The sequence below is a fragment of the Eutrigla gurnardus genome, assembly GCF_963514095.1.
Source record: "Eutrigla gurnardus genome assembly, chromosome: 2".
NCBI classification, from domain to species: domain Eukaryota; kingdom Metazoa; phylum Chordata; class Actinopteri; order Perciformes; family Triglidae; genus Eutrigla; species Eutrigla gurnardus.
In genome coordinates this window covers 21,385,363-21,409,452 of record NC_139916.1, presented here as the reverse complement: position 1 = coordinate 21,409,452, position 24,090 = coordinate 21,385,363, and the positions used below count along the sequence as shown (strand labels likewise).

General features: G+C 42.3%; 1 protein-coding gene across 2 annotated transcripts in view; it reads right to left on the bottom strand.

The window, feature by feature from the left end:
• The window catches only part of arl6ip5a (ADP-ribosylation factor-like 6 interacting protein 5a), a 467,731-nt gene that overhangs the window by 52,558 nt on the left and 391,083 nt on the right, over positions 1-24,090 (bottom strand). The window lies entirely within an intron of this gene.

Genomic DNA, 24,090 nt, shown 5'->3' with positions numbered 1-24,090 from the left:
TAAAAGTGACGTGGATCTTTACGTTAAATTGCACCACGGTGGCGTTTCGTTTGTTTAATTTTTACATGAAGTCTATTTTTCCATGAACCCCTTGGAGAGTTAATGTTCAGCCCAGGACAAGGCTGCGCGTTACAAGCTGTTGCAATCACATGTGACATGATAGTATTTATCACATCCATTAAAGGGACAGTTTCCCTGTTACCTCTGCTGTTTGTCCATCTAGATGGTTTTAGTGTGCATTCCCGAGTGTTGGAGATGTCAGCCCTAGATGTCTGCTTTCTCTTCAATGTAATGGATCTAGATGGCTCTCGGGATGTCGTGCTTGATGCGCCAATAAAAATGTTTGTGCATGTGCTGTACAAGCATTCCCGAATGAGTGAATTAAGTATTACGTGTGTCTTTTGAGTGTGTGTTTCTGTGTCAGTGTTCTCAGTGGGTTTTTTTTTTTCGATTAACAGAAGCTTAACGGGGCCAGGCATCTGACAGGTTCTCACACATGTTCACAGTCCATTTTTACACTTTCCAAAGTCTTCTTTAAATGATCCGAGAAATGTGCTTACAGAGGTGCTCGAACTGCAGTGTCATCAGCCCTCATTGTACAGGTGCTTACAAGTCCGCCTGTTTTCTCTAGCAGTCACTGAAACAGCTGTGGCGCTGCAGTAAAGTATTTTATAGAGCTATATTTGTCTATTAAGTGATGCATTCAAGGATGCCTGGCTTTAATCCAAATGTGTGAAACTAGAAGGTCTTTTTTCTGAGTCACATTTTATTTAAAGATATGCTGTGTGTGTGTGTGTGTGTGTGTGTGTGTGTGTGTGTGTGTGTGTGTGTGTGTGTTTTCTGATGAAATGTCATCCTGATGATTCAGCAAATGACACTGTATGTAAAATGATTTGGCTTACCAATCACATAGTAACACATTTACAGATCCACTTAATCACACTGGACTTCACACATCTGAGGCTTTATGCTCCCTTTCTCTCAGCATGTTTGATACAAAAAAAGGCCTCTTCAGGATGCTTCGGTTGCTCAGTAGGGCTGTATTCTGCAGGAATCATATGAATGGGTCTAATTGTTGCTCATTTAGGATCCATAAAGGCAGAGAGTTTTCTCCTTGTGATGTTAATCTCTTCTAAAATCGCCCGAGTGTATTCTGAAAGGGAGTTTTTAAGCTTTTCCAGGAATAAGGCCGCGTGGTCTGCTTGACAAACTATGCGCCATTACCAGCCACCATGAGGGAGCTTTTAAGACACATGCTGCCTCTGTCCCTCTGCGCTCATCAACATCTTCCATTTACAGCAACGAGCGGCCATCATCTCGCTGTAAAGCTGAGACAACGACTAAAAGCCAGAATGTTTCTTCATTTGCGAATGGAAGTCAAACAGAGAGCCCCAGACAGAGTGTACATGAGAGTTTCTCTCTGCTCGTCTGTCTATTATCCACTCACAGATGGCTGCATGTGCAGATGATCGTCTGAATGGTACATTGTTAGCAGAAGCTTGTTGCAGCTCTGCCGACTTCTGATGATGAAGTGAAGTCATTAGCTGTTCACTGACTCCACTTGTTTTGGATATGTATATTTATGTTCCAGCTCCCCGACTGCCTTTTCTTCCTGGAAACAAATTCAAAGACTTATTCAACTTCATCAGTATTTGATGATGGACATAATGTTTTTCAATCAAACTGCAAAGATAAAAAATAATAAAACTGTACAGTAGTCATTGTCTCACTTCAGACACTTAAGGGAAATTAGGTCCATTGGGAATTGATGATGTCACCGTGATGTCAGAGTTATGTTAAGATCTGCACATTAATTTTTAAAATGTGTGTTTAAAAATGTGACAATGTGAGTTCAACAGAAAAGATTCAATGTGTATTGATGACATTTGAGATAGAGAGAGAGACAGAGAGATACTTAATATTAATATTATTAAACATAAAACAGGTGACGCATGTCTACGTGGATGATGATACTCTCACTTAAGACCAGGACTGTGACCACAAACTCAACAGAGACCAGAAGACACATCACAGTGGGACAAAATCAAAGACAGCTAATCAAACCTGTCGCAACATCCTGGAAAGATTATCATTTGTCTTGTTCACTATAGTCTATCGCTTAAAATGGACAGATGAATGTCTAAAATGTAGTCTGCCAATTGAGAATAGGCCTATTTAGTTAAATTCTCAAGCTACGTTCACATCAACCGCAAAGTGAATTTTTGCCCTGCATTACGAGAAACAAAATGTAAAAAGTCTGAAGTCATGGTTTGTTAGTTCTGACCCATTGGAGGTTAGCCATGCTAACACTCTAGCTGCTCCACCAACATGTCTGGGCTCCTGATTGCTGGCACACCTGTGACTCATTTGCCTCATCAACCCCAGCTGTATATAAACCAGCTCTGCACACTCGTCCCCTTCTGTTGTTACCACCTTGTTGGTGCTGATCGAACTGATCACTTTGTTTGCTTGTTTTTTGCTCCTCTGGTTAACTGCTGCGTCTGTGTCCCATCTCAGCCTCGCCTTGTTCACATTCTCAGCTTTGCTCTACTATCCTCGTCCATCCAGTCAGCCCACTCACCAGCCTCCTCTCAGCTCACCTGCCCGACTCCTCTTTTCTACAACCTTCATGAACTGGTTTAAACCTCCTTCTGTCTCCGGCCTGTGTCTGCTCTTGGGTCCACTTCCTCGTTCATGATTACATTTATTTGCCAACACGTTCTCACTCAGAACTCCTCAAATACCGACGCTTGGTCCATGGCCCTTATCCTCACACTCGGACTGTCATTTTAAGAGTCTTATGGAATGATTTAGACAGAAAAGGTAAAATATAAACGTTTTACAGTCATGTCTCTTAATAACTGTAAAACAGGAAGGTGACAGACAGTCCTGTATGTTAAAAATGACAGTGCCAGTACAAAAATAGCCACGTTCCTATACATCTCAAAACCTAAGACGAACTTTAGTCAAGTTGCCTATTGATGATCTATTTGCGTCTTCGTTTTGGCGCTGACATCTATTTTTGGGATGAAGTTGATTTTGCCTTTCTGTTCTCCTCCAGCTTGTGTCGGTCCCAGCTCTGTTGCTCTCCTTTCATGAGAACTTCCAAAGCCGTCAGTGGGACACAAAGTGGAAGACATCATTTGAATTTCAAAGGCCTGACAGAACACATTGCCTCTATCAGCCAAGTAAAGGTCCTCTTGACAAGAGAGTGCCTTCAGAATTAATCATCCACGCTGAGAGTCCTCCTGGATGCTGCTTCCTCTGCTGACAAGGCGAACAGCCGAGGAGGTGGTTTCAGAGAGCAGGAAGCTGTAGCCGGGCTTGATAAAGGAGCTGAAACCCTCCCACCCTGCCCTGCTGACAAGAAAGCACAAACAGCATGAGGTCATCTTGTTCTTATTTGTGCTCTTCCGTTTTGCAAGAAAACAGATCTTAAACTGTGTCATTTTCAGTGCACCCTGGGGAGACGTAAAATGACCCATGAAAACACAAAGCTAGAGCTTCTCCTGATGCTCCAGAGGCCTGGTTCGGGAGACATACGGCCCCAGCGAGAAGCAGAACGCTTCCAGCCGTCATCGCTATGAGCTAATTAGCCATCACTAATGTGAATCGGATTCCATTTTTACTCACTTTGATTTACAGGGCCCGTCCCCATTACATCTCCATGGAGACAATGCAGTTTTTATGGACCGTTGTGGGCTTCGTGCACCAAATTATCTCATAAAAGAGCATTTATAAGTATCACCAGGCCGTCTTGATGGCGAGTCCTGTTTGTAGACTGTTGGGATCAGATGCGGTCATCAACCGCTGGATCCTCAACTGTGAGTCCGAGATTACAGATGATGAGCACGTGGGTATTTGTTTTATCTTTGTCGTTGTCTTTGTATCTGTTTCAGGCACCTAATGGATGTGACTGGAACTGATTATTGAGAATCAGTATCCGCATCCTCATTCATTCACGGTGCAGGGACAGAGCTGAAGAGGAATCTCTGTTCCACACTCCCCATTCATTTTCATTTTTCCACAAAACAATCATCTTATATTTTATGTATTAAAGATCCCATATTATACTATTTTTCCTCAATTCCACACAGCTGTCAGAGGTCCAACAACACTGTATTCGATATACATTGCCCCAAACCCATCCGTGGTCCTGAATTTCAGCTGTCTAAAAGTTGCTCAAATGAGCTCTGCTGAGAACAGACTGTTTCTGTGCCTGCACCTTTAAATGCTAATGAGCTCCGTCTGTCATCGCCTACTCGGACAGCTACGGAGATGATGCATACGCTAGCGGCAGCATGCACCAATGTTTACGTGGATGTATCGCTATGGCTCGCCTATGTGGCTCAGGTAAAGTTGCTGGGTTCTGTATGGTTTGGACAGATCCTTTTATGAGGGTCAGTGTCGAGGCAAAGCCAGCTTTGTACTGACCCTCGTTACTGAAGCAGTCCGATGTGAAGTAGTTAGCACACACATACAAGCTAACACAGACCGTAGCCGTAAAAATGAAACGCAAGAGACCAGGGCCCTCATTTATAAAACTGTGCGTAGGATCCTAACTAAAAGTGTACGTACGCCAAAAAGCCAATGTTCCATTTATAAATCACAGGATCACCTACAAGTGTGCGTACCTGAGTCCCGCCCTGTACACGCCCACATTTTACTATATTAATGAGCCAGCATGCAATCGTTTCCGTGTGGTGAATCACGGCGACAGGTCAGGAAAAAGCAAAGAAACGTAACTTTTCAGAAACGAAGAAGAGACACTTGTTGGGGAGGTGGAGGCCCGGACAATAATTTAATTTAGTGGTCACAGCAGCGGGATCACGAATAAAAAGACGCAGTGCGAGTGGCAACACATTGCTGCTGCAGTCAACGGCGTCAGTGGGACGGAGGAGTGGACGGTGATCTGAAGGTAAATGACATCTTTCCGCTCCTAACATGGATTTAATGTATTCTAGAGTATTTGAGGAAGTTTGATTTTGATGTGACTTTGACGGGGATTGTGTCTGAAAAGGAGGGAGAAACAGACGCGACTGAGACCAGAGGGATAAGGGTAAACAGATTTTAAACTTTTATTGTATATAAAACAAAACGTTAAATAGTTTCTGTCCTTCCAGAGTCTGCAGCGTTGGGCGTAGAGGAGAGTGATGGTGAGGAGGGTGATGTGAGGAGGGTGATGTGAGGAGGGTGACGGGCCCTCGGCACAGCGTCCGGGTCCGGCGCAAAGCTGCAGCGCACCCCGGGCGCATGGCACATCAAGCGGTCGGGTGCTCACTGATGCCGTCCTGCAACTTCAGCGAGACACAATCACCGCCATCAACAATGTTGCAGATGCGCTACGGCAAACGCGCACTGTGATTAATAAAATACTACGTTTACAATGAACATTGATTGTTGTCTTCCTTATATTACAAACGCATAACATCCTCACGGATTCTTGCGCCCTGTTGATACCCCTCCAGTCGGGCAGGGGGCCGTGGCTCGGGGTCATCGATAAAGTTGCGCTCTCCACGCTCCACGACTGAGCGCGCACGAGCGTGCCACTCATTATAGCGCATTTCCTCTGCGCTCTGGTGGTTTAAAAACGAGGATAAAGTGTAACAATTATACGATGGCTTAATGGCTGTATGTATGTGTGTTGATGATATATGCACATAAATAAGGAGAATATTTAGTTATTCCCGCTGTGTTCTACAGTGATCTAATGGAAGGTATTGTATTACATGCATTTGGGCCGTCTCCTCCTCCTGCGGTGACAGCGCTGATTCAATATTTCAAAATGATTTTGATTTAAGATACAAGTCAGATTTTAAAAGAAGGTGTTAACATGAAAAAAACTATCACTCATTAAAAGCGTCAAAAACATTGCTGGAGTTCATCATGATAACGCAGATCTAACGTATGATATGGAGTGTAATTAAATGTGTGCGAGTCATCAAAAATATATAGTTCTTCTCACGTTTACTGCTGATTCCCTTCCAGTCTCCAGAATGTGAGTACCGGTACGCATGCCTCAGAGTTTGCTTACGGGTACGCACACTTTCCCGTCAAGTTTGGTTTTTATAGATCACAACATTTGCGTGGAAAGTGGCGTACGCACGTTTCCAGCCCCGTTTTGTGCGTACGCAAGCTTTATAAATGAGCTTAAATCAGACCCGGACCGTCATGCACGGTGTTCTGTCGGACACGCGCCTCGGGCTCCGTCCGACCAGAGGCAGCAGTGAAGACGCGCCAGAGCAAGTTCGGCCTATGCAAATTACTCCTTTCGTTACGTAACGATCTGATGTTAGGACGACTATTTTCCACACCCCACTTGTCGTTAAAGAAAGGGACTTTCAACAGTTGCGTAACTGTTGACATTGGGAGCCAAAAGGGATTAAAAAATATGACAAATCTTCTATTTCATGTGAAGCAACCTGCTGTACAGTGCGAGTAATCAGACAGCAGTGTTTGCTGGTGAGTGCTTCTCTGTTTATGGGCAGCAGGCCACGAGCCCCAGCTGAAATGCTTATCAGAGACGGTGGCAGGCCAGAGGCCAGAAAGCAGAACAAGTAGCAGCTGTGTTGTGCTCCATAAGGGCACAAAGATCCACAGAGCCACTGACTTCGATCCCAAATACAGCACTATCAGAATACAGCACCATGTGTCCCCTTGCACTGCCGTTTCTCTTCATTATAGCCAAACACAGACAGCAGAGAGTGGAACCAGTGGCTAACCAGAGTCGGCTGCTGATTAGCCAACATTGTTTAATTGCCCCGGACCAACGTGGCATTATGACTTTTCGTAAATATACACGCCACTTCCTGTGGCGTGTTATCTGTACGCAATTCGAGCTATCCGCGTGTATGTGTACGTTCTGAGCGAAACGACCCATCACATCCGCGTGTTTGTCAGCGCCCTCTAGCGAAACGACCCATCACATCCGTGTGTATGTAGAAATACAGAAACTATGCGGAAAAATATTTGTTTGCCACCAAAAGACAAAAAGTTAAGGAAACGCTAAACCAAATCCTAAAGAAATGTAACAATTTTCGGCAAAGAACAAAAACAAGCTGCATATATAATATATAATATAATGAAATGACCAGTGGTGGAAGAATTAGATGTTTGTCTTTTGTTTTCAAGTTTGTTTTCTTGATTCTTTTTCTTAGGAAAACACAACACTTGATTGCCATTGTAACTCACTGAAAATGCCCTCATTTTTTAACTCTTATGAAGTAAATACGTAAATATTTTCCTTCAGATGTTTACTGAAAAAAGAAGTTGTTTTGAAGAAATGTAAATGGAACGTTACCTCAATTTCTTTCCCCTTTTTTTCTTAGGTTTACTTTAATTTCTAATGTAGTGCTTTTCAGCATGACACTGACGATGCAAAGTAAGTAACAGACTTCCTATTTTTTCCATCTGAGAAACAGCTGTTCATGCTCCACTGACCAGCTTGCATCAGTCAGGGCTGAGTACGTCACTATTACTACTATCACTAGCCACAAGGCTCAAATACAAACCACCGTTACCTGGTATAGGCAGGTTTATTGCTAACTTCACAAAAAGCAAGAGCAAAATGCACTGTGAAAAATTTCACAGAGACAAATAGATTTTAGTTTAAAGACTTAAAGAATCAAAGGCATGTGTCAAAATGAACGTTGTATACTGAAGCCAAGGCACAACATCAAATACAAACTCATTAAATCCATTCCCTTATGATGGATTTCAGTCCATCATGGTCTTCATACTGCAAATACACTCACTGTCAGAGAGGGAAGGGGGAACTACAGCTGATTCGTTTAGGTTGATTACAGCATCCAAGATGGTGTGTCGGTCAGCAAGAAGGAGGGAAGACCGGCGTCTTCAATGCAGTGGTGCTTTTATTCTGACACTCACACACAGACAGTTCTGAAATAATAATAAATAATATTATTTCTGTCTTGATAATTTCTTGCATGTATTCACATGAACAGTAAACTTAAATTTAAACAAAATTATCTCCTGTGTGTTCATCTAGATTTATATAAAAAAAAAAAATGACCAAAATGCATACATATTAAAGCCCCAGTCAGCAACATTTTTTTGATCATATTAACTGAAGCCGAGACTATGCTCCGATAGAACAACATAAATCATCCGGTTTTAGAAAAAAAACAGCGCCCGGATTCATCCTGTCCACTCAGCACGCAATGTTCAAGCACACACAGAGCCCCTTCCCTCGGGCTCGTTCCAATATCACAGGCACACACATCGCGTTGAACTGTTTGTAGTGTGATGGCGGAGGGAAGTAGCAACAAGCTTCCAATTCCTCGGTTGGCCGAAATGAGGAGGTCCAAAACAACCAAAGAAAAGAAAATACCGGTTGAAAATAAGGAAAAAAAGAAAGATTGTGACTGTGCCTGTGATAAAACCAGAGTCAACATTGGACCCACGTTTCAAAGGTGGCGTGATCTAAGGGATTTCAAAGGGCACGAAGACGAGGGGAAGGAGCTTGGTGGGGGGCGTGAGAGTTGTAAATATTCAAAATCTGACAGAGTGCCCTCGATCCGCCGGACTTGCAGACTGGGACTTTAAGATGAACGTGACATACATAGGCACACTGCCCTCTGCTGGCTAGCAAAGGAAAAAAACACAAGTGCTCACAGACTCCAGACATCATCACTTCCTCTAGCAGCAGGAAGAAGGGCTGTGCTCTCCCTTCAAAATAATAGCCTTTTATACAGTCACAATGCAGGTTGTGATTAACATGGAGGGAGGTGGGCCTCTATTCATCTTTGATTTTCTATCAATAGTAGAAAGACTTTCACTTCATATGCAAACGGGACCTCTTTGATATTAAAATGTAAAAGGGCTGGTGTAGTTGTACATGTTGTATGCAGATTTATTCATTTATGCTATTTGGGTTGAGAATAGATACATGTCTGTGTCCTTACATAGTAGATAACGTAACATCAGCATTTCATTAGTTGCTAGGAGGGAAGTATGTGAATGGTGGAAACAAATCTCTGGTTGTGAGGTGAATATAGGTCTCCTGGGAAATATAAGGCCTCAGGACAAAGGCTGATGAAAGTAGGCTTTAACAGTGATAGTTTCTTTTTGGTGTAGGTACAACATGTTCCAGCTATTTTAGAGCCGATAAAAGGAAGTGTTTCTTTTTCTTTTTTGAAATTAATAATAGAATATTATGGCAGGTACCAGATGACTTCCTATGCTGTCTTCAGCAGAATAAAGACAGACACGTGTGCTCAGCCCAGAAGCAAATGTGGCTACTGCAGATGAAGGGCACCAGGTTGCATGAATAGTCAGTGTTCATTTGGAGAGATGTGGTTCTGGCGGATGGTTCTCTGAAAATCTTCCTCTTTCAACTTCCTCAAAGGATAAAATATGAAGCACATCTTCTCAGGTCTGCACGAGGCTAATTAGAGGGTATTTTCGCTCTCATCATTTGTTGCCTTTGGACCCACTGTATCTCGCCAAGGCCACCTGTACTGATGGATGCTAATGCCTTTATTTGTGTGATTGTGGCAGCACGTGAAAACACATGTGAATGCGCAAACAGTGTGAGAAAAGGGAAGGGAGACTTGCAGAGTGTGAAAAATGAAGCCAATAAATAAATAATCTAAAGGAGGAAGGGAGTTGTTGGTAATGATCAGCTCTTCTAAATCTCCCTTCAGTTCACATGGTGATTTCAGTTTGCTCATACAGTCTCTTAAAAAGTAAAAAACTACAGTTCTTCCTCCTACAGGGAATAATACATGACTTTGGATGTGGAAAGTAGGACGGCCAACAAATGAGCTGCAGTTAGAGTATGTCCTTCCCCCAAGTTAGGAGGAGCTGACAGTGATAGTATTGATTATCACTGAGCTTACAAAGCTTCTCTTTGTAATGGAGTGATTGCTATCCTTGTTGCTAATGCAGCTCTCCAGTGTGTAGAGTGTCCTTGGACATCGCTCTCTCTCTCTCTCTCTATATATATATATATATATTTTTTTTTTAATATATAGTAGGCCTGGAGCCTTCTGTGCAGTATTGCTGTTCATAGGACAGTGCTCCTTCTTTCAGCCCTTGGTATTTTTCAAACTTCTCATGTTCCTTCTTCCTGATGTTGCTGTTGCTTGGCATAGCTATCTATCACTGCTGTAACAACATCTGTTGTTTGTCCAGCAACACAATGTCCGGTTGGTGAGCCAAAAGGAACTAGCTTGGTCATTCCCAACCACCTTTGGAGGTGTCATCCATTATGACCTCGGGACTTCCAGCCCAAACAGATGTTCCTGTCCACTCAACTACGAGGTTATGGCGCCCCATGTAGGCCGAACCTTCCTGCATCTCACACCCTGCTGTTATGTGCAGGACTGTCTCAGGGCCATCTTTGTGTGTGCACTTCCACGCTGTTGACATTCAAGGGGTTAGTTCACACAAATTATTAAAGAAAAACCCCAAACATTTTCGAGATGATTATAAACAATGTGGTGGTTCAGAGATGAAATTGTTTTTGGGATCTAATCTATCACAGGCTTCATCGTACAAAAACACATCAACTGTTGACCAGACCAGCTCTACAAGATGGAGCCCATCAGGTGTTTGAATGACAGCACTCTCCTTTCTTTGCCCTCATGTACCCACACATCCTCAGTGTCATCTCCCAGCTTGTGTTTGCTGCCTCTTTGTTCTGCCTGCCTCAGCACTGCTAGTTTTCAAGGAGACACACTCCACAGAGAACCCCCCCCCCCCCCCCCCCCCCCCCACACACACACACACACACACACACACTGGCTGTGAGGCAAACTTTGTGTTTTGTTCTGCATCACAATGACACCGTGCCCTCGTTTTACAGCCATCTTTCCTCGCAGAAGGAGGCACGTACGTGCATGGTCGGAGTAGAAATACCCCCTCATTCCACAAGGGAATCCCTACAGTGACTAATGTGTTGTAGGTGTCTGCGCTGGGAATACTGACAAATATGGTGCAGTCAAAAAAGTGATATACTGCAGTGGTTAAATAAAGTTAACTCTAGGCATCAGAAGGGGAGCTTGTATCCCATATAATTCTCTCCCTGAGATAAGCTATAAGTCTTCATTAGTCACTACCGGTCTCTGGAGTAGTATGGTAAGAATATCTAGAATACTGCTTGTGGAGGCGAGTCTCATTGTATGTTAATTCCTTTTAGCCTAGAGCTAAGAGTCTGAACTAGTTCATTATGGTCTCTTCTTGCAACACTTGTTTGTCTGAGTGAAAATGTGAGTTTTCTTGCTCTAAATACATTCATATTTTCAGAAACTTGCTTGATGGCTTGAGTTATTCAGTAAGAATTCTGTGGATTGTTTAAAATCTCCTTTGCTTCCTATGCATTTCATTAAGTGCATGGAGATAATACACTGGATAAATGTTGTCAACATCTATTGGCTGTTTCAATACGTATCATTCATTCCTCCATCGTGTCTCTGCAAAATGGCATGTCACTGTGCCTCCCCCATCTTTTTGTATGCAAAGGTCACCTCCATTTGCATTCTGAGGCAGAAGGGCCTTTGAAGAGTGGAAATTAAATTCCAATGACTGTGAGGGAAATCTGTTTCCACAGAAGGGACCAAACAAGGTCGAGACAGCCCTGTGAAAAGTTCATTCAAATTATGGATTGCAGTCATTTGTGTTGCATTTTTCACTGTGATTGTTTTTTAGTTTCCCTGGAACAGTGTAAAGGTTAATTATATAATTGAGTGGCTGTTACTGACTTGGCTGCTGTCAGCATGTCCGAGGGGACCCATATTATGTGAAAGTATTGCACCAATGTTTTATTCCAAATAAATGTAGGTAAAAGTATGGATGGATGAATTAGAACATGAGCTCACTTGATGAATAGTCTATATTGTAACAGAAGGAGGAACTTTGCTATTTTTAACAATTTTAACGATTTCTTCTCAACACATCTTTTTGAGAACACAGAATTCTAGTTATTTGTTATCCTCCATCCCTCCCTAAAAGCTGCACCCCCTTCCAAGACATCTGGTTCAGATACACAAGTGCTCTTCACGTCTCTCCCATCCATCCATCATTTACGAACATGAATTGCATTTGACCAGGCAGGTGTTGGAGAGCGGAGCGGCATTCCTCCACAGTCTGAATCACAGCCTGGAATACTGCCGTCACAAGGCTCAGCCCTCTTTCCCAGACCCAGGATAAAGCCTCAACAGCACAGCTCAGACTGGTCCCATTCTCTTCCATTGTGTCCAAGGTGACAGTACCATAGCAAGGGTCAAGGTGATAGGCTGGCAGCCGCCTGCCTCATACATATGGATGACAGACACTCCATCTGCTCCGCTGCAGAATGCAAATACACAAGCCCCTTTTTCTGCTCTCACCAGCTCGCTTTTTTCGCCTCAAAGGGCAACCCTGCCAGACCTCACATGGCATCAGTTCCACTTGTTGGTCGCAGAGTGGCGATTTATGCAAAACCATAATCGAAATGCAAAGTCATTGCAGTGTAAAGTCCCCAACCCAAGCCCCAGCACCACCACAACTGACTCTCATAACATGTGTTTTTGTCGTCAGTTTGTGCAATTAGCTTGCTGCTGCTGTGTTTATTCTGGATAAAGACTGTCCAGTTTAGTTGGGGTTTGTTATCTGTCGTCAAAGTGTGACTCAGTCAGTTTTTCTATACCACAACTTTAAGTGAAAACCATGACCCTCATCATGCCAGACTCTTTCAATTTAAGTGGGTTAGAGTCAATGAGCACAAATGCTCTTTCCCAGGAACACTCACTGCTCCACACATTCACACTTGGCAGCTGCCCAGCACAACCACTACCTGATTTTGTTAGCCATGGAGCAGCTACACATAAGTAGATGGAGGTTAAGTGCCTTGCTCGACGACACCTCAGTGGGGCTCCCTCTGTATTTAGCAGTGAAAACAATGGCTGCTCTGAAGCACCATTGTGTGACTTTCAAAGACAAGCACATTCCCTCTAGAAGTAAATTGCAGCCCTTGTGTTCTAGTTCTGTGTAAAATGTGAACTAATGAAGGAAACTTTAGTGAGCTACTAACAGTAGTCTATCGTGGTTGGTGCTGTCAGGTTGTACATTGGTTGTTTATTGTCATGAAATAAGTCAATTAAAGCACTTTTGAACACATTGTGTGTCCAATATTTTGCTTTGTTTTTTCCTATAGGGTCAGTCAATTGCTGTTTGTTCCTGACTGAAATAATTCAACAACAACTGGAGGATTTCGTAAAGACACTCATGGTCCTCAGATGATAAACCTACGCACTTTTCATCTTGTGCCTCCATAAGGTAGAATTAAAAAATATAGCATGCTAACACACTTATAGGTTGAGTAGGTGATTCTATTCAGAAACACTTTGTTACATTACTTGAAATCCTCATACCATAATCATCACCATAATCCAACAGACCGATGAATAAATGAAATGTTCTGACATAAAAAAAAAACCTGTGGTCGTGGCAGGACTGTAAAAACCCTGTCCAATCAAAAAAGTCGGGCTGGTGAAAATAATTGGACAGCCTGCCTTTCTGTCAATGGTTACTTCGTGATTGTGCGCACTCTGGGTTGTGGCGGCACTTTTTCAGTCAACGATGCGTTCAAAGTCTCTGTGGTATTTCCAAATTACCTAACTAAGATGTTGAAAATGGTAAGGATATCTGTTAAACATCAACATGTAGGCATCTTCACTTTGAGCTTGTTGACGTTAGCATTTAGCTCAAAGCACAGCAGTGCCTTAGTAAAGCTGCATTATAACAAGTTCACTAATGGATTCATGGTGGGTTTTTTGTTTCTTTTTTACAAATTGATTGTTTGACACATTCTAAAGAGCCAACACTCAACATCAAAAGGAGAAAAGGGGAAATTGTGATTAAATACATTTGAGAAAAAAAGTATATTGAAGGATCTTTTGTTCTGTGCAACCACACTTTACAATAAGCTCTGTCACAGAAGTCGTTGCTTAATGATTATTCCATGGCTATCCAATTATAGAATTAGAATTAGGGCTAAGACGCCCTTTGTGGATTTAATTACAGCCCATCAACTGTTAATTACAGTATATCAGTCATATTTTCTTTGTTATACATGTGTAACTATACTCTGTGTAACCAGACCAGTGGAAGCAGATCAGCATTTATTGATTACCAGCAGGTCATCTGTCCAATAAAATATGGGCAACAAGCAAGAAAGAGGGATCTATTTTTTGGAGCAATATAAGGCTTTATTGTTAATGGAGGGCGGATTAATGCTCTGTTGGGTGAGGAAGCCAATCTCTCTGCGCCACTGGTGAGATCTCATGCTGCTAGCCCGGCTGCTACTTGGTCCGTTGACTCTTTATTTGATCCCCATGAGGTCGGCCTTTAAGCTCCTTCTGTCTGTGCCAGTCATGGGAGGGGGCTGAACATAAACACAATCCTCTTTTGCAAATATGTTTAAAAGAGCTGCTCTGTGAGCTGCCCACCGAGGGCCAGCAGGTGTTATCACCACTTTTGTGTAGCGTTAACAGCCTCCTTAATGGCAGCGGGCCTTTGCTATTTATCGAACAACAATATGCATCAGCAGACTTCTTTGAACAGCTCCCCCGGTACCACACATGGTTGGACACTTTAATATTAAGTCCAGTGGATGGATGGCATTTAGTTTTCTTGTTTTGGTATGAGGTGGTAGACACTCACTGTCATGACTGTGGGATTTGTTGTTTTGGTTTCTGGGGTTTTTGTAGTCATTCTGTCTTGTGTTGTCGTTTGTTTTTCTTGTCTTGTCCATGTCATGATTGTGGGTTTTTGTAGTGTTGGTTTCCTGTTTTATTTTGTAGTCCCTTTGTCTTGTACTTCCTGGGCCTTGTTGTTTCTGCTGTCTTGACTTCCCCACCCTATTGTGTTGATAACCCTACCTGCCCTAATGTGTTTTACCTGTCCCTCGTCAGCTCCCTGCCTCCCTGTGTATTTAGTCAATGTCTTCCCTTCAATCAGTCATTGCATCTGTCGGCCTCTGTTCACATCTGTTCATGCCTCTTGATCCACGTCTGCTCCTGCTCATGTTCCTGCTGTTTTCAAGTCCCTTTGTGGCATGTTTTGGTTTTCAGTTTTCTGTGTTTAATTAGAACTTTACCTTCTTTCTTTGTACTTTGTCCTGCCTTTTTTGTTGCAAGTTTGCCTTGCTGGTTTTTTGCTACTATGACTGTTTTTTTTGTTTTTGTTTTTTGTACCCGACTCCCTGTTTTTTTTAATCCAGCTTAAATAAAGCTCACTTTTTGTTTCTCCCTATTTTGCCCCCCTTGTCTGAGTTACTGCATTTGGGTCCTCCTCCCATTCCCATAGTTATCCCTGATAACGTGACACTCACTCATGAGTATAGATTCTTTGGTGGTATTTGGGCCTTAACGATTCTGTCTCGTCTTTACCAAAAAACTTTTCATCACAGCAGCAATTCTGTAATGGCCATGTCTGAATACTAAATGTTGAGTTGAGGAGAAAAACAACAAGAGTGAGGAGGTGTTGTCTCTCCAGCACTGAATGAAAGTCTGTAGTCGGGTAATGATAACAGCCCATGGGTAGAAAAATACTCATATATTCTCAATGGAATTTGATGGGAACCTTTGATTTTCACATATATTTTACACAGTTTACATATTCCATTCCATCCATCCATTGTCTACCGCTTATCCTGTATTCAGGGTTGCGGGGGGGCTGGAGCCGATCCCAGCTACATATTCCATTAAGAAACATATTTTAAAGCTGACCGCGTCCCCTTAAGGTCACTGTTTCATCTTTCTAAAAGACTCACAACTACCATGACACTTGGACTCATACTTTTTACCTCAGAATATGTCATCATGTGCACTAACAATGTTCAGTAAAGATGTAGATCTTTGGTTAAAAAGATATAGAACAGTATCTGGTTGGTTGGTTGGTTGGTTGGTTGGTTGGTTGGTTGTCGGTTAGTTGGTTGTTGGTTGTTTGGTTGGTTGGTTGGTTTGTTTTGGGTTGTTTTTTGATGGATGGATGGCTATCTATCTAGTTGTAGACCTGTGTTTAAGCTAGTTGAGTTAGTTGGTTGGTATTTGGTGAGTTGGATTTTGGGCACAGTGGAACAAACTAAAATTACTATCCTGCTATGTTGATTTGAATGCCCCTCAAACTCCTATTCAAATCTTATGACTTTATATGATCTCTTTCTATTTAGTATTTTTAAACAGTATATGGACACTTACAATAATACATTTTAACATTAAAATATTATTAGACACTTTGATGACTTTCAAATTACTCCCTATTAGGGCAGCCAATATAATATTGATATTAGAAATTAAGAGGTCAACGATATAGAACATTAAAATCAAACTGCAAATACTGTAGCTGCATTGAGTTTATTGAAACAGATCAGGCTTGAAATCAGCATCCAAAATAGATTTTTCCTTGCTTTGCTGAATACTATTCACAGGCTCCACAACAAAGCACAGTGATTATTTCAAACAAAGCAATGTTTAGAACTGGAGTGAGCAGACATAATATCACCCTGATCAGATTATGTGGATTAAGGATGTGTTTGCATGACTTTTAGCTGCAAAAGAGGATTTCTGCTTCGGATTTGAGCTTCTTCTTTTTTTTAAATGTAATAATACTATCATATATAAAGATACAAGTATAGCTGTGGCTTTGCTTTCTGCTGAGAAGTTTTCGGAGCCGTATAGCTCCAGAATGTGCTGCATCAAAGTGAAAGAAATTTGCCAAGAAGTTTGAGATTAAAGGAAAGATCAATGTTATATCTAGCAGAAAGAATACAGGAAAAAACAGACACCAATAAAATACATTTTGAGTGAGAACATTTCTCGAGCTCCTTTTGGAAATTACCATTTTTAAGCTGCTGCTCTGGCTGATGTGCTGAAATCACCTCTCTGCTCTGTGGCTCCTTCAAGGTGATTATGATTCTTAGAAGTGATTCCCACCTAAATGTCCCAGGACATGCACCATTCATTCACACGTCACTTTCACTCCCAACTCGGGATCACAGGATACCCACTGCTACCACCACTATGTATCAAGAGATGAGGGTGAAAGCAGAGAAGGCATCTGTCTTTGGGTCTCCATGTGGGAAATTAATGTCATTGGTGGTTTTTCTCCATCTCTTGTTTTCCTCTCCATAAATCCACTCATTTGAGTGAACAGCTGACCCCTCTGATATATCTGCTGCTCTGTGGGAATCTGTGATGGAGCATCCCATTGAGTGCTCATGTTTGGTTAGTAGGCAGACGTTATTAATATTTAAAGACGGCGTTCTGGTGCATGTTGTGGTGTAAATTTGCGTTTTCAGTGGTGCAAAGGCTGCACGTTCTCTTGGGATAAGATGGGAGACTCCTCCAGATTCAGGGTTGTTCCTGTGCCATACACAGTTGACAGAGTACAGAGAAACCCTCTTACTATGTGTTTGCTTATTCATATTCCAAAGCCCACAAATCCTCAAGCAGATAGAGTAAGATACTCTTCTAGCTTTTGGGGACATGTTTGGCATTGGAGGGTTTTTTCTGACTGTATGCTTTTTAGCTGTATGAATTAGTATTAACAGGAAGGGTTGGATGGGTGCATATGCATGACTTATTGCTGAGATGCGTGACTGAAGCCAGAGAGCGAAGTGACTGAGTAATGAAACACCTCTCAAATCTGTTACATGGAGAGAGGTTGCTACAAGGAAGGGGAAGGACTGGGGGGGGCATGACAAAAAAAGAACAAGTGAGAAAGTGATCAGGCTGTCTCACCACTATGAAGCTGCCAAATCTGCCCGGCAACCACAGCTCGTTTAGCAACCATCAGTTGGGAGCTCACAGTCATTACTCCCTTTGACCTTCTCACCCTCGACCTGTAATGTCACCTTCCCTGTTGCGGTTAAAATTTGAGTTGATGCATTAGCTGCAGGAGCCGGATGTTAACAGACTGCACGCTTGTGTATATTTATAAAAGGGGAAGGAGAGAGGAACGTGTGGGTGCCCATTTCCAGAACATGCCAATGCACGAGTGTTGATTATTGACTACATAGTGATGCAACATAAGCAGATATATAGATCAGTAAATGACCTCCAGTATATCAGGGAAGCAAAAAACAGCTTTTATAAAGAAAAGGTTGGACTATTGCTGGTTTGCTGGCACTATATTACCAGGGGATTTGCAAAATCTTACTGTTCCTCCTCCTTCTTCTTCTTACTACTACTACAGCTACTATATCAGAAAGTCTTTTCAACTGTTTAGTAGAGCACATTTTAAGTTGGTGCCCAATTGCAGGGTGTACACATAACAATAACATTAATTATGGCCTTGTTCCAATTAGGTGGGCAAGAGCCCTGGTGTTGTGCATGCTGGCTCACTGGAATGCCTCTGACACTAAATACAATGATCATAGTTCATAATAGACCATAATTAATTTGATCAATTACATCAGTGTTTACCCTGCAATGACAAAATGGCTGCTGTGAAAAGGCTTATATAGGTAATAACGAGTCAACAAAGTAGCAGATGTGTGAACGTGGACGACTTTGCCGTGGTCATTGAACAGCAACTGTCTATTTCTAATTCAGAATTTTTCATGTTCATGAGTGAAATGCTTTATTTATAGAGTTTTATGGATTGCTCTTGTCCAACGAATATAATTAAAGGTCTTTGATTTCACTTTTGCACATAGTCCACCCAAGTGTTTCCACTTGTGTTGCCTAATTGGACCTCTTCTCAAGCTCATATCAAAGTCCACCTGCATCCTGATGAAAGCCAAACTTGAGAGCAGCATGTCTGTGATTTGCACCAGCACAGCCTCAGGTAATAGATTAAAGAACAAATTGGTCCCTGCATCCTTTTGTGGCTCTGCCTCACTCCCTCGTCTGTCCTCTGGAAATCAAATCAGAAGAAAAACAACTTTCAGCAGTCAGTGAGGTGCATTTTAACCTCTGCGTTGGTGCATTATGAAGGGGAAATCCGTGCTAAGCAAAAAAAGCAGACACTCGAATAAGCCCCGGGAGAATACGTTTGGCTTGCTGGAGGAAATGGCAACGTGAGCTCTGAGGCTAACTGGAGATAAACAGAGAGAGAGAGGAAGAGGGAGGCAGATCTGGCCTGCAGTAATCGTCATCTTAAAGCAAATGTTTCATAAAAGAATTCACCCTCAGGAAAATGGTTGTCCCTTACAGTAAAAAATGCAAGCACTGGTCTTAAAATATCCCCCACAAATATTTCACACTATTTTCCCTTTCTTGGGTGTAAATTTGGCTGGCGTGCGCTTTTTCTTCTCCCGGTCCTGTCCCATGATGTTTCACGCTAAATGAGAGCTGGGAGTGTGGTTTGCTGAGGCTCCAGCCAGGCGGCCAGCGAGCGAGCATGTCCATCTTTTCCTGCCTCCTTCCGGTAGCATCACCTGGCTCATGCTCAGCTGACTGTCAGCTCTTCTGACAGCCTGACCTCCCGCAGGCTCGCCAGCCAAATGCCACATCACATCGGCCTCGGCTTCGCCCGGGTCTGGCCCTCAATCATTTTCACACCCACATCCCCCACTCTCCACTTGACACTATCTGAAAAAGAGAACCATTTGTTTGTTTCGCTCTATTTATAGCCCTCGCTGCGTCTGCAGGCTGGAAAGACTAGCCTGGTGCTGTGGCGTTGGAGAATGGAAATGCTAATATTAAACAATTTACTCATATTATTTTGCCACACACTGCCTCTGCTGGGAGATTATGCTTATTTGTTATCTGTCTAAAACAAGAACTTGTACAGCCTTCTTGCTGCCGTTAAAGGTGCCATATTGTACTGTTTTTCCTCAATTTCACACAGCTGTCAGAGGTCCAACAACATTGTTTTCTATATGCATTGGCCCAAACCCATCCATGGTCCTGAATTTCAGCTGTCTAAAAGTTGCCCACATTTTTCTGTGCCTGCACCTTTAAATGCTAATGAGCTCCGTCTGTCATCGCCTACTTGGAGAGCGACGGAGACGATGCCATTTATGCTAGCGGTAGCATGCGCCAATGTTTACATGGATGTATCGCTATGGCTCGCCTATGTGACTCAGGTGAAGTTGCTGGGTCCCGTATGGTTGGGACAGATCCTTTTATGAGGGTCAGTGTCGAGGCAAAGCCAGCTTTGTACTGACCCTCGTTACTGAAGCAGTCCGATGTGAAGTGGTTAGCACACACATACAAGCTAACAGGAACCGTAGCCGGCACATGGTCATTCAAAATGAAACGCAACCACTGTCTCTTCTGTTCTTCTGTAGCTGGGACAGAAACCCCGCTATCTCACTGCTGTATCACCAAAGGACACACCGAACTTCACCTCAGTGATGAATTACCCCCTCTCGGATATCTCCTATCAGAGGAGTTCAGCCTATGCAAATGACTCACTTCGTTACGTAACAACGGGAGCTGAATCTGAACAGCCTGTAGGAGCGCCGTTGTATCAGTGGGGGGGCTGCAGAGACCATGCAGGAGTCGCTTGTTTTCCTCATTCTGAGGGTTGGCAGGCTCAGGGAGGACCATTTTATAGATGTGGAGACCAGAAAAACATATTTTTCATAATATGGGACCTTTAACAAAGCTATTATTTGATTGCACCTGGCGGTCATGAGAGCAAGAACTTTTTGTTCAATCCAGCTCACAGTGAGATTAAAGTTTACTGGAAACTGAGGCACACATACACACATACACTCACACACACACACACACACACACACACACACACACACACACACACACACACACACACACACACACAGAGCACAAATGTGTCTGTTGTTGGCACTCTGAGCCTCTTTTGAAGCTGGTTATGTTATCTAAAGCTTAGCATGCACAGTGTCTCATCCTGTGAGGAGATGACAAGGCCTGATATACCACAGTGTCTACTGCACAAGTTAACAGAGGCGATCAATAGCAGCACTCAATACTGAATGCACAATGGCTGCAGAAGAGTATCACCTCCTGGGGTGATAGGAGGGCATGATCTTAAAAAAGTGTCATAATAAACAGACAAGGAAAAAAAACAAAGGGTTTTGAAAATGAAAGTTTGATCAGAAAGGCCACCACCTAAATATGATGGGTGGAAGACACAGACATTGTTTGTCCATCTAGGTCACCCTCACACCTGCAGGCCTGATAATGACCAGTCATAAGAAGAGATGGTGTGATATACTATTGGCGGCTTTAACCAACAAACTAAATGTCAACACACAACATACAGTGGGACATGCATGCACAGCTGAATCAGAGTTGTTGGTTTTCTTTCTGTTGTTGTTGTCTAACTTCAAAAAGAGACCGAGAAGACGCAAGATGAAAGAAGAAGAAGGGCACAGCACACTGCAAGGCTGAGAAGACTAATGGCAAGATTTTGCATCATGAATAAATCCAATGAAGGACTGGGCAAAGACAAAACATGTGATGCAAATTTAATGTGAGATTGAAAGAAGCATAAACACATTGTTACATTGGCTGGCTGACAGAATGCTGTTTGTAGCTCTACATTTGCCACCATTGAAGCCCAATGGTAAATGTTACTTTTTGAAGTTTAACGGGGTTAACCCGTGATGATGCAAGCACAGCTGGCCGTGTGTCTGTCTGCTCAAAGACTAATGCAAAAGTATTCTCTAGCACTCTTGCTGTGTGATGCAGGCTCTTGTTTTCCTCAAGACTCAACAACTCTCAAGAGAAGTAGGTCAAACAATGAGAAGAGTCCTGAGTGAGTGAAGACTTGTAATAGTTATGTCCATGCAGGTTATGGAGGCTTTGTTCTATACTCTGTTGTTGAGTTATTGGCCAACATCTGCACATTCAAGTTTGAATTCAAGCTGATTTAATATGCTGGACCAGATCTGTCCTCTCTGGAAGTGAACAAAGAGCTGAATATGATAGACAGCTGCATGGGAAAGGTGAAAGAGATGTTGATTCTTAAAAGATAAGCTGATTGTTTTTTTTGTTGTTGTTTTTTTAATAATCTATTGCCAACAAATCTGTGTGAGTCCCTCTCTCCATACATTTTGACTTTCTTGAGCCCAGTCATTCCTACTGAAGGCACACATTTTTAAAAACTGATGACAAATATTTAATTTCATTTTTAAAAAGGGCAATGTCATTTTCAAAAATAGATGGGATCTCTAGATTGAAAAAAATTAAATAGTGCTCTATTTTTTTTACTGCGTATTAACAAAACACATTTGGTGTATGTGGGGTTGACTCAAAAAAATACTTCTTAATTGGATCAATCTATTTTTTATTTTCTATCATGGAAGGAGCAAAGTGAACTTTGTTCTTCATGATCAAGGATGTGCTGGAGAAATTTACAAACCAAGCAATGTGTTCTATGTTTGCAAGACAAGCCTTAGAGAGAGACTGCACTGATTTCAGGTTTCATACTCTCTGCAGCACTGTATGGCGACGCTGCCACAGGTGAGCCACTGTTTATGAGCTGTCCATGGTGCTGAACTAGCTGACACACAAATGATGCTTAAAATGTTGCCTGTTTGACAATATTCTTAAGGAAATTGCTGAGAGCTAGTTGCTTGTTGCCCTGTATCACTTCTGGCTGGATATTCCTCGATATGCTTGAGGCTCGGTGTCTGTAGGGTCTCAGGGTCTGTGTTCAGCCGTGTGGCCCTGACAGGCCAGAGTAAGCCATCTGTCTTTATCTCTCTATGGATATGAACCAGAGAGGAGGTATACAGATAAGAGTTTTACTCCCCACCTGCCACATATCGTCCTCTTCACCTCACCAAGGTCGGCTTTGAAATCTGCAATATATACCTCCTGGTAGACAGCTTTGACTGTGTGAAATTCAACCCAGCAAAACACTCTCTGCACCGCATGCTGTTAGATGTTGTCTACCTGCATGGCATGCTAATAGAGTGGTGCTAGGATGGCGTATTATACTCAACAAGAAGGCAATCATAATTTTATAGTGGATTTTGGATCAGTGCAAAAAATAAGTTCTGTGGCAAGTTTACGATACTTAGACATTCAGCAAGATAATCAACGTAAGCAACCACCTTTTTTAAGAAATGTAAAAGCTTCAAAATTCACAAGAGGGCTTCATATTGATGGATTTTATGTCAGTCATAGAACAAAAGGTTAAATCTCTAAAGCTTGTGTTATCCACAGACCTAATTTTAGGCATCAAAAAACTCATTCAAAAAACCCATTGACTTATACTATGGGAACCAGAAGTGCCAAATGCTAATTAATTTCCGGGTTTTACGACTCGTTCCTGCACCACTCCATTACCATTTGGCTAATGTGCCATATAAGCCGCCTCCTGTTCCCAAGATTTCAAGAACCTCTATCATTTGAAGTGAGTGCATTAAGATGGCGGTGCTTCAAAGTGAAGGACACTGAAACATCAAATTAATTTTAGAGGACAGTGCATGCTTCTTTCCAAAAGGGATGCACCAAGAAAAAGCATGCTATTCACTTTTTTTCACTTCAAAAAGACAAATGTCTATTTAAGAAATCCAGCTTCAGCCTACACGCTTTTTAAAACAGGAGGTTCAATGGAAGGTGGCTTTTGAAGGGATGATTAGGTTTGGAGGCTGTGGACCAAAGTGCAATTATTCATTCAGGGCCTCTACTTCAACCCCTTCACATCTCATTTTTTGCCTTGCTGCAGTTGCCATTCACTTTGGGATGCGGCAACCGGCAATGGGAGCAGCGCATTCAGCAGCTGCACGTACTATAATGGCAACACCGGGTTCATAATCTCCTTGTCTCCCCGCAACCGTGAGCAAACGGATTCTTCAAATCACACTAATGCTTTACAGATGTCATCATACATGGTCGCACAAGTGCTAATGGAGCCAGGATACTTTTCAGCCTGAGCCTCCAGTTTAATGCGATCCTGGTATTCAGCTGCATTTATACTTAAAGGTAACTGCATGATATTACTTACTCCTATGGCCTATATATATATATATATATATATATATATATATATATATATATATATATATATATATATATATATATATATTGGGGGGGGGGGTTCTCGTGTATGGTTATGTTGCCATTTCATTATGTCAATATTTGAACATGAATTATGCTTTTACACAGTGGTGTTATGTTTTCCCATTGATTTCCACAGCTAACT